Source organism: Argiope bruennichi, chromosome X2 (assembly GCF_947563725.1).
Source record: "Argiope bruennichi chromosome X2, qqArgBrue1.1, whole genome shotgun sequence".
In the NCBI taxonomy this organism is placed as follows: domain Eukaryota; kingdom Metazoa; phylum Arthropoda; class Arachnida; order Araneae; family Araneidae; genus Argiope; species Argiope bruennichi.
Window position 1 is genome coordinate 66298245 of NC_079163.1, and position 13074 is coordinate 66311318.

The following is a 13074-nucleotide window of genomic DNA, read 5'->3' on the forward strand; positions in this document are numbered from 1 at the left end:
CTCGTAAATTATGCAAATATTAAACATAAACCTTGTTCTTTAGCTTTCAACAATGGGGGGGGGAAATCATGTGATCGAATAGTTGATAAAACAACTGGCGAGAGAACCAGTTGACGTAACGCCTTATTATTTGGAGGATATACATTTCAGCCATTGGAAATTATTTGGTGCAATTAAAAAAAATAGCTAAAAAAAGGCCACTAGGTGAAATGAGGAGCTGCGGCCGTTTTTTAAACTAATTATTTTTTTTGCATCAATCAATTTCCCAAGGCCAGAAATGTATGTCTTCCAAATATGCAATGAAGTCGTAACGCCGACTGGTTTTCTCACCAGGGCGTCTCAAATAGCGGTACATTAATTTGAATCACCTTCTATTTTTATAATACTAGCCGCCTACGACGACTAGTTTCTTCGTACAGTTTACTGACTTTTTAGGCTGTTAAATGATTAATTTTTCATTTGATACGACAGAAAAATATGAATTCAATAGAATAAACTTACTGCAAATTAAAAAGTGTACATATTATGAAATAAAAGCGGAAGTAAAAGTCCTACTATTGATTTAATGATAGGCACAAACATACAATTGAATATTTTGATGCATAATTTTTCTTCATAGCATTTAAAAATACTGTTTTAGATGGTATAGCAAATTAAATTAAAAATATAATTTAAATTGAGAGAGAAATTACAGAAATGAAACTGATAAGTAATCGAGTCAATTTTTTATTGCAACCTCTAAAAGCTTTTACCACTTCTCATATCTATCCAGGGTAGCAATCTTTAGGCCAGTTTTTGGGCGATTGGCACGACTTTGGCGTGCTTGGCTAGAAACCGCAAATTAATTTGAAGCCTTGCCACAATTACTTATATGGCAACGGTTAAGCCTATTTATTTAGTCATTTAAATTTTCTGTCCTCTGACAATATACTTTTTGATGAGACGGCGAAGCATCTCCAGAACATTTATAGTAATACTAGCCGCCTTTGGCGACCAGCCGGTTCGCCAATCTTAATGTTCGTTTAAATTTTAATAATTAAATAGGTTTAACCGGAGTTTAACCCCCTTCTTCGCCAAGTTGCGATAACGCACCAAAGCTGGCAATCTTTATTATGCACTATAATTGAACATCTGCTTCTTTGCTTTTGAACATTTCGCAAGGCCGTTGTTTGCGATTTTTAAAAATTTCGCCAAGCAGGGGATAAAACTCCGGTCGTACCATTAAACATTTTACGCAATTCCAACTTTAATAGATTCTTCAGCAAAATATTTTAAAACTTCAAATTTTGATAGTCATATAATTCACTCATAATATTATAAAGGCCTTCAGTTATAGCGTGATATATATCTCTCTAATTTTCTGTTACCCCTCGTAGAAATTATGCTTTAAATTACAGTGTAAATGATTAATCTGCAATTAATATAATATTTTTTACTGAAACAAAGCATTTTTTTTAATAATATGATTACTGATAATAGAGTCACTGAGCGTTTAAACTTTATGGTCACTAAAGAATATCTTTCTTAATTTATGTAATATCTCAAGAATTTGTCAACAAAAATTTCTCAGATTCATCATGAACAGATCGATTCATTAACAATGTTTAATTTTAAATGCATCAAACACTAAGAAAATAAAATGAATCGTTTAAAATAATCGGTCGAAAACAGGTTTAAAAAAATCTACTTAAAAAACGATGTACTTAAAACTATAAGCATATACAAAAAATATATAACTAACATAAATACATTTTACTTACAAAAGCATGCAACTAACCTAAAAATAATTTAAATCGTCCGTTGGTTGTCATGCCAACAATCAGAACAATGCGCATGCGTGGATTTTCTTCGCCAGTTACGTCAACGCAAATGCGTAAATTTTTCTACGCCAGTTGGGGTAACGCTATGCAGATTAGACATTTTTAATTTCCTTTATTCTGTGTTATTTTAATTCAAAAGTACTTCAGAATGAATGTGAAACATGGATTAATTAACAATGTTTAATTTTAAATGCATAAAACATTAAGAAAATAAACAGAATCGTTTGAAATAATCCGTCGAAAAATGTTAACCCTAGCCTAATTACTGTTGGGAGAAAAAAACAACTGATGCCTTACTTATTTGGCGATGGGGAAAATGGAAGATTTTTTTGGCGGAAAAGTTGGCGTTGGGAAAAATGGAAGATTTTTTTGGCGGGAAAGTTCGTTTTTAATTAATAATGGACTACCCCTAACATTTAGGGGGATGAAAAATAGATGTTGGCCGATTCTCATAGATACCGGATAAGCACAAAAAATTTCATCAAAATCGGTCAAGCCGTTTCGGAGGAGTATGGCAACGAAAACTGTGACACGAGAATTTTATATATTAGATTCTGAAGCTCCATTAATTAGCTGAGGGAAGTGTTGGATTCAATGCACTTTTAAAAACGTTCAGAAAATTAAGCAGTCCAAATTTCGTATGGTGGTTTTTTTTATATATGACTGCTGCCAGTCTACAATCTATACTTATATAAAGCTTAATGTATGTGTGTGTGTGATGGCGCTCTACAGGCCAGACCGTTTGACCTACAGCTACCAAATTTGGTACATGTATACCTTGGAGGTCGGGAATGCGCACCTGGGGTCCTTTTTTTGAATTTTTAATTAGAATTTTAATTATTAATAAAAAACTAACTTTCCCGCCAAAAAACTTTTTTCATTTTCCCTACCGCCAAATGAGTAAGACTTTTTTTTTCTTCCCCAACAGCAATGAGGCTAGACTTAAGATTTTTCAGCCGATTATTTCAAACGATTCTGTTTATTTTCTTAATGTTTGATGCATTTAAAATTAAACATTGTTAATTAATCGATCTTTTAGATTCATTCTGAAATACTTTTGAATTGAAATAAAACAGAATAAAGGAAATTAAAAATTTCTAATTTACATAGCGTTACCCCAATTGGAGTAGAAAATTCATGCGCATTTGCGTTACCATAATTGGCGTTGAAAATTCACGCATGCGCATTGTGTTCTGATTGTTGACAATATTATCAACGGATGATTCTTGATTTAAATTATTTTTAGGTTAGTTGTGTGCTATTGTAATTAAATTGTATTTATGTTAGTTATATATTTTTGTATATGCTTATAGTTTTAAGTACATCGTTTTTTAAACCTGTTTTCGACCGATTATTTTAAACGATTTATTTTATTTTCTTAGTGTTTGATGGATTTAAAATTAAACATTGTTAATTAATCGACCTGTTCATGATGAATCCGAGAAAATTTTGTTAACAAATTCTTGAGATATTACATAAATTAAGAGATATTCTTTAGTGCCCATAAAGTTTAAACGCTCAGTGACTCTGTTATCAGTAATCATATTATAAAAAAAATGCTTTGTTTCAGTAAAAAATATTATTATATTAATTGCAGACTAATTCTTTCCACTTTAATTTAAAGCATAAATTCTACGAGAGCTAACAGAAAATTAGAGACATATTACGTTATGACTGAAGGCCTTTATAATATTATGAGTGAATTATTAGACTATCAAAATTTGAAGTTTTAAAATATTTTGATGAAGAAGTTATTAAAGTAGGAATTGTATAAAATATTTAATTATTAAAATTTAAACGAACATTAAGATTGGCGAACCGGCTGGTCGCCAAAGGCGGCTAGTAAGTAATAAGGGCGATTTGAGCACCACGTATGTTAGCACAGTAAAACTTCAATAAGTCGTCATTCCGTTTAAGGCGGCGTTTTCCTTTGGTCCCGACAAGGTCTCATACAAAATAATGTAAAACAGCTCTCCTTTACCCATCACTAAATTAATTCTACTTCGAATAACTCATCACCCTCAAAAATAGCCAAACGCATCTTTCTTCTTCATTTTGAATGCCATCCGCTCCTTCCCTTTAAGAAAGTCATGTCTTTACGGGGAATTTTCGATCACGTCACTTCAACAAAACACTTGAAGGTCCCTATATTGTTAAGCTAAGTTAAGTTATTGTTATTGTTTCCATACGACACCCATTTTGAGGATTTGGATTCTTGGAATTTATTTATGCATATTTATACTCGCAGCAATTGTGCCGAATGTAAACGTTTTTCTTGACGGCTCCCGAGAGTGATTTCATTTCGCAGCGAGTAAGTCCTGCTCTAAGAATAATTTTTTCCTTTGCAGTTTCGAGGTTCGATTAATTTAACATGCCAGGGAAACGAAAATTTATTTCATTATCTTAAAAAGGGGGTGGGAGAGATTTAACTGCACTTTTTGAAAACATCTTTTGCTAACACCCTATTTCCAGGACTATATTAATCGATATTCTTTCAACTAAACAAGTAATTGAAAAAGTTGACTGCAAAGATTAAAGAGAGCACGATGATATTGAATTTTGACGAGATCAAAGAGGTTTTAGTTCGATGGCTAAACCCAGTTAGAACACAAAATATTTCTACAACGATTCTGAAACAAAAAGCCGAGAAAACTGCTGAAGAGTTGAGCATTTACGATTTTGGCGTCAGAAATGGTTGGCTGAACGTTTTAAAGACAGACATTGCCTTTCTTTTAAAAGGATTTGCAAGGAAAAAGCAGCTGTTGATGGTGATGCTGCAGAAGACAGGAAGAACAGGCCATTTTATCAAGGTTAGATGCATCAAATGTTTTTAATATTGATGAAACTGGCTTATTTTACCGTCTTTTGCCTGAGAAAACTCTGTCATTTAAGGGTAAAAAGCGCACTTCTAGAAAAGCATGCAAACAATGCCTGATACTTTTGGTTGGAGTTAATATGAGAGGAAATGATAAACTAAAATCAATTGTGACATGTACAAGAAAACACCCTCGCTACTATAAAAATGTTAAATCTTTTCCAGTCGATAATGAAGCAAATTTAAATGCGTGGATGACTACAACAATTTGGGAACGTCATATTCGTGAAATCGATTCTCAGTTTTCGCATCAAAAAAGAAATGTTGACTTTGGACGTTACAGTCATCTACAATAATGTCAACTCGGAAATTTAAAAGCTATCCAAATTATTTTTCTTCCCCCAAATGTAATTGCATTTTTTCAGCCTTTAGATCAAAGGATAACTCGTGACTTTAAATGAAAGTACAAAAAATACTTGTAAAAGGATCTGATAAAAGCATTGCATAGGAATTCGGTTTTAAATAATTTTAACTATGATAATTTTAAGTTGGAGTTCTGTTTCATCACGAATTGTTTCCGACATGCAGGGTTCATAGCAAACTCAGAATTCCTCAACGAAAATATCATCGACTCCGATCCATTAGAGACTTTGCTGCAAATCACAAATGAAAAAGGCGTGCAGCGTCAATGCGTTTGTCAACAATAATAACGACATCGCAATCTGCTCAAGTGATGATAGAAATTTCCAGAATATGGAAATTGCTATCACCGAACAAGACAGAAACATTCCAAATCCTGGAGAAAATTCGACAGTACTTAACATCCAATCAAGGTACAACAAACGAAGAATTTAAAACCTTAAGTATATTAGAAAGTTAATTCCAATAATGAGCACCTTCATCAATCAACACTATTGGATTATTTTATTGTAATAATTAAAAGGAAATATAGCGTGGTAACTATAAAGTTATTTGCATGTATTGATTTCTGAAAATCCTTTTTTTTTTTTTTTTTCTTTCTCATTGAATCCTACAGCAATTCATAAAAATATTTCAGTGGAAATTTTTTTTTCTTCAAAAATTCTCTTTTTGCCTAAGTCGTCAAAACTTTTTGGTTCCTTAGTGATGATTTAACGAGATTTTAATGTATATTTAAATACGTCAAATATGATTTATTGAAAATAAAACAGGTCTGATTTGGTAGGCGCAATCTATTTGAAAAAATTACGAAATCATGCCACGAACTTCAGGCTATGCTATGAAAATTAGGCCGAAGCAACATGAAAATAATATCTCTATACACAGTCAACAAATAAATATGGATTGATTAAGATATTAATTGTATTTAAATTGACCGATAGAAGTGTTATACAAGAAGACCAACATCAATGACGATACTGCTTGCTAAAGATGTCCAGTTTATAATAAAGCTTCCCTTTATTATAAACTAGATTTACTAAAGATCTAACTAAAGTTAACAATTCATCTAGGCAATATTATAAAATGTCATATATATATACCAAAATTGTTTGCTGAAATTACCGCTATTACCTTCGAAAGTGCATTTATAATAATGGGAGTGAGTGACCGAGTTCAGAACTTCTAACATAATAAAATGAGTGAACAACTGATCTATAAAAATGGTCTAGCTCCATAAATAGTAGTCTTATTCAGAAGAAAATGTGCAATAAAATTTTATAAGCGTATCACTGCGTTTTCTGTGCGAATACGATAATTATTTTAGATTTACCGATCTCAATATTAAAAAAAATCACTTGTTTAAAAAAGATTTTTTTATATGTTACAATTACAGAAATAACTAAACTACATTATTTTTACAATGAATTCGAAGAAACAAATATTAACAAATAAGTAAAATATGTGAAACGTTTCTTTAATAAAAGTATGAAAGTATTTTTCTAATAAGAAAAATCATGCTAAGTATATTAATTTTATTGATCACTTTTATTTCTTCATAAGACAAGAGATAGAAACTACATAAAATTCCACAAATTTACATTCAATAACATTAAAAATATGTAATATAAACAATAAGCGCAGACTTAAATAGTTTAAATAAATAAATCACACTTGCGAGTAATAAATGACGATTTGTTTCATGCGTGAAAAACTTTATAAATATGATATTTAAATAAATTTATATGAGAAAACCATCTTATTTAAAACTTGACAACACAATCATTTTTCACTACAGTTGTAAATCTTCATAACATATGACTTTATTTTAAAATACCTGACCGATTTCAATGGCAGTAACACATGAAATAAATTTACATTTTACACATGATAATTTGAGGTGAAGTTGTTTTGGCTAAAAAACGATAGAAATCTATTAATGAGCAGTTATGTTTAAAAGTGTAACAGATAATAAGCAAGTATTGAATAACATTGTTGCAATAAAATACATTGTTGCAAACAGTCACACACATATTTACATATACATATAAAATTTCTTGCACATACATATAAAAAAAACTGTTTGTTATATATTCAGTCAAATTTATTGACACAGATATTAAGAAATAAAAGTGCTTAGTTACATTATAATGTTAATAGAAATTATGTCTTTTCAGTAAAAAAGATTACCTGCATAGGGATATTTAAATATCTTTATCACTAATTTTATTATAAAATGCAAATTTTTTTATTGAAAAGACTCAGCCAATAATAATAATAAAAGCCTTTTTTATTCAGCAGAATGGAAGCAATTTCGCCTAATAATTTTTCATTCGTATACAAACTCATAATTATATTTATAATCATATTAGAAATTTCTAGAGTAAATAATCAGTAAAATGATACAAGTGTGACCAATTTATATATTTACGAACTTTTTTGAAAGGATAAAGTGTGGAAAGTACAAATGTACATATTTTAAAACTTTGGGTTGGCAAGTATAGGTTGGTTCCTTCATGCCACAAAAATATTTTAAAAACCATTTTAATTTAATTGATTAGTTTAGTATAGTTAAGTTTGCAGAATGGATCATCTTTCAGGACTCACAATAAATACGGCATTTGCTAAATAAATATTTGATTTCTATTAATTTATAATTTAGAATCTTATTCATATGGGTTCATTAAAAAAGTAATAAAAACAAAACTATATGCTGAAAAATTCAAAATATTTTTATTGAATTATTAACCAGTCTGTTTTTGTTTTTTTTACAATAAAAGGAGATTTCAAATGAATAATGATATTTTTCGAAAACTAAAGATTTCCACTACGACTTCAATTCACAGATTTCAAATAATCACTACGACTTTTAAAAATATTTTCTGTTAGCCTCCAAATATTAGTATACCGTTTTATCATATCCTAAGCTTCCAAAACAGAATGGCATGTTTATATGAAGTACTTTATGAATTTTTAAATATAAAAAAACCTGATACTTCATCTTTGTGCTTAAATTCTTTATATCATCATCAAGTAGTACTAAGTACTCCGAAAAGCGACCAAAAATGAAGTTCACGAGTCTTTCTGTCAGTGTTACGATTCTTCAATATTTGTAGCTAGGAGTATTTTATTAAGATTGATTTAGTAAATAATATAATTTTTAACAAATGTTCCATTTTGGTGACGTTTATGGGGTTTTGAGTTTAAAAAATCATGTACTTATTTCATATTCGATACAAATCTGTAATATTCTTGACCAAGAAATTACAGATTCTTGAATATTACAAATCTGTAATATTCTAGACCAAGAAATAGCTAAGAAAAAATGCCACATATAGATTAAAAAAAAAAAAAAAGTGAAATGAGTAGAAAATATAATCTTCAATCAGCAATACTCTCGTAAAAGAAATTAAACCATGTGCCAAAAGAAGATTTGTATGTATAAATAAAAATTTCTGAAACGGTTAACTATATCTATACCAATCAAATCTGCGCGAATAAAATTTGACTGCACATACAGAATAAAAAAAAGAAGATATTATCTTTGTTTATGAATCATCCAATTTCATAGATAAATCATATGTAAATGACTCATGAGCAGTGGCGTAGCGATCGGGAAGCAAGGGGGCATAAATGCTCCGAGCGCCATTGGGACAAAACACCAGTGTGTTTAAATCATTTTTCTAAATAAAAAAAATATCATGAAAAGACGAAAGAACAATGCCCTTCCCCAGACGCCATCTATATTTACTAAACTATTGATGACGATGGAGAGGAAAAAAATCTGTGCCTCAGGTGCCCTTGCTATGCCACTGCTGATAAGACATTTTTTTAAAAAGTATATATGCCCCATTATGTTTACAAGTATACAAGTGAAAGAAAACAGAGTGCTATAAACATGCAGTACATTTCTAAAATACTACTTCTATTACTACTAAAGGTGTTTCGAATTAAATATTACAAAAATTATATTTCCTAGTTTTTCTAGCTTCCAAGCAAAGAAATTAATAAGAAATTTTATATTCACTTTTATGCCGTTAAGGGGTACGATTGTGTCATTTCACAAAACATTCAATTTCCTTGATGTTGCAGATCCAAATATCTTTGCAAATTATACAATTCATTAATAATTCTTTGAAACTTTACCTTTTTGCCACAGGAATTTTACTGTTTTCTAACTAGTATATTATAATTACAGAAGTAAGAAGTTGAAAAAACAAAATCCAGTAAGGAATATCACGTACATCAAGAGGAAAAAACACCTGAAAATTCGGTATTAAATGCTTTGAGGTAGTTTAATTCTTTAAATTGTCAAATTCAAATAGAATTATCTGGTTTTCTTAAATTACATTTCATACAGGAAGAAACAATATTTATGAATTCAATTTGAAAATATTATTAATTGTAAGTTTCAAAATAACTATCACCTCATGTTCTTCGCGATCTTATTTTTAAAAAAAATTAGAAAATCTCTTCATTAAAAATACAATAAAACAACAAAAGCAACATTGCAAATTCTTCATTAAACAAGATCGGAATGACACTAATCTGAATACTGTATTTAACAATAGTATATAACAGATTATTATTTACTATTTTCATGTATGAGTTTTATCTGAAATGATAACACATCCTGAATACGTTTATAGATATGTTGGTTTAAAACATATCAAATTTTTAATAATACATCCCAGCCCGCTCATTTTTCAATTTTAAATAAAATAAATTAATGTAAGAAAACAAAACAAAAAAATATAAGAAAACTGAGAATAGATATGAAAATTATTTGCTATTGAAATATTCTCCCTCCCAAATTTTACTAGATCTAGAATAAAGTTTTGATACACAATTCTTATTTTACAGAAAATTTATTTCATCTTTTTCTTAATACAGTACACTCCCGATTATCCGCGGAATTGGGTGGCGCGGCCTCCGCGGATAACAAAAATCGCGGATAATCCGAAAAAAGCTAAAAACGCGTATAGCAAAAGAGAAAACAGTCATTCCAACTTTGAAAAATCGTTTTATGCACAGGAAAACGTAAAATAAACAGCAGGAAATGTTTAACTAACAATTAATATTTTAGTATATCACTCAAAACTAACCTAAAAAGTGCAACAAAAAAGTGCTTTGTACTTACGAGCAGCGTCAACGATACACAGAAAAATTAATACATATGTACTTTTTTAATACTGTAATGTATTATGTAATTACAAAAGCATAACTGTAAAACTACACCTTTTTAAAGAAATCAGTCATTTGTGTTTGCTTCTTGCTTTGGAAGCATTTTGTCTTTGCTTGGAAGCAAAAAAAAAGACTTAGTGCGGCAGGCGCGGATAATCGGGAGTCTACTGTACTGAAATTCTAATTTTCATAAACTAAATCAATTTTCATAATTTATTCAAATAACAAATCTTGGATCCTACAAAAAAACCCTTTCTCTTATATTTAAATTACATTATTACTTCAAAATTGTAAAAAAAAAAAAGCCTTTAAAATTAAGGAAAAAATATATAACATACCTTGATATTCCTATGATTATATATAAAATGAAGATTTTGTAAAAAGATTTTCCATTTTCATAAACATATGGCATCTCTATCTTTACACTCTATAATTATTATAGTTGGAAGTATGAAATTTGCTTTATTTAAATATGTGAATTTAGGTAAGATTAGATATTTGTGGCCACAATCTGAAATAAAGTGTAAAAATCAAGCATTTCAATTAACTGCTTTTAAAAAATAAAGTAGAAGACTGATATGAAAATGAAATCATATGCATAGGGTTCTCAAATATCAAATAACTGGACATATCATGCACACTTTTCCTTAGAGACTAAAACCTACTGTACCATTAACTATACAATTATAGTAATATATATTTTGAAACACCTTTAACTCCTAATCAAACTTGGTGTATAAAATAAATAAAGCTATCATAGCTGAATAGGAAAGCATGAAACTTTCCAAATTTGGCACTATTTTACATTATTTATCCAATATTTCTTTGACAAATAAAAGTTAAATTACTAAACAGTAAATACATGACTAAAATGTTCTTGTGATTAGACTAACAGCTATAAAAACTTTTAATTATCATATGCACTAATATCTACAATTAAAAATTTTCTTTAATAAGTTCATTAAGGGGGTTATATTTCCAGAAACAAACTATGGTTATAACGCTAATGTTTTCAAATTTTTCCATAGACTCATGAAAGATGCAGAGCCAGGAAGTTCTAGTGAGCACCAGAATATATTCATGATATGCGATTAGATAATATATGTTTCAGCAAATCCTGCCTTTAATAGTGCGAGTATTATAGTTACTAAATAGTTTTATTCATAAAAAAACCCAGAAAATATAAATTTAAGTGAGTGAATAGTTATTTAGAAAGTGAGCTTGAATTATAAATTATTCTTAAAAAAATAACAGTTCTTGAACATAAGGAATTTATAAAGTTCCCTGAAATTGTTTATGTGGCCGTGATTTCTGGAGCATAGAGATTTGTGAAACCTACATTTGGACCCTGGCGCATATGGTGTCACCATTTCCAGTGAGGCAGAATTAACAGTTTTCTATGTAACAGATAAAATAGACCATGTAAACTGACGTGGCTAAATATTTTTTTCAGTCAAAATCCAATTTTGATGAAGTTTACAAAAGAAGTTTTGCAATTATTTTCGCCTAGGCGGATAATCTAAATAATCAAAATAAAATCTTATTGGGTTGTAATTTTTATACATTATAACAAAATTAAAAAGAAATAAAGTTTTAAAATAAAATGGTCTAACAGTTTTTGCATATACTACTTATCAGTAAGATTATATCGCAACACATAATTTTTTGTGACATCTACCCCTACACTTATTAGATGCAAAATAATAGGTATGTTTAAATTACTAAAGATATACTTTATTTTTCAATGAAATTTTAATTTATCATAATTTAAATAATTGGTCTTAGAGAAATAAATACAAATTTAAATATAACGCATATAATCGGAAGTATTTATTTCCATCTCTCAAATATTAAAAATAGTGTGGTGAAAAATGAACAAAATTCAGAAAGTGACGGAAAAAATTGCAACACCGATTAGCTATACGTCAATTAACGAGTGAAGCGATCTTTGCCCGCAGCTCTGCAAATTGGGGAAAAATGTCACCTTTCACCTGATTATACATGAATTTACCAAACACTCTTTTCAAGGTTGTATATCATTCAGAGAGAAAAACTTCACAGTCCAAGAATTACTTCATCATTTGTGCTTTATTGAACTTCGGTTGAAAGGTATTGATTTAAAAAAAGTTTTAGATCAGAATGTGATTCTCAAACGATTTTATATGCATTAGCGCCACATCATCAAACTGAAAATATGGGGGGGGGGGTGGCAAATACTAAGAGAGAAGAAAGAAACGACTATGAGAATCTTTTTTAAAAAATAATTACAGCAGTTGCTGCAACTACGTAGCACGACTAGATCAGCCGTCAATGCAAAGGGAAAAGAAATTGCCATGAAAAGTAATATTTTAAAAGCCAGTCAAATTGCAGACGTATTTTTAATTCTATCTATCGAAATGCAGTGAGTGCCTCCTGTCTAAATTATGCGACTGAGTGCAAATGGCGTTTAGAAATAGAAACTGCAGATTCAAAGAAAAAAAATTAAAACATTATGGACAGACAACAATACCAAATACATTTCCGTTTCTAAACATATAACAAGTTATTTTGCCATATTTCATTTTGAACATGAAAAACAATTATTTTTAACAACCCTCATATTTTTTAGAAAAGTATGGAAAAATTTATCAAGAATTACCGATAGCTTTAGCACAATAGGTTCTAAATAAATCATCTAACTATTTTCAGCAACAAATATTTTAATTTCTGGAGACTCTACAATAATTTACAAACATTTCAAGAGCCAATATAAAATCCACAAATGTTTCTAATCTAAATCAAAAATATCCAACTAAAGTTAACCATTACATTATTTAAACACTCCATATATATTAAATG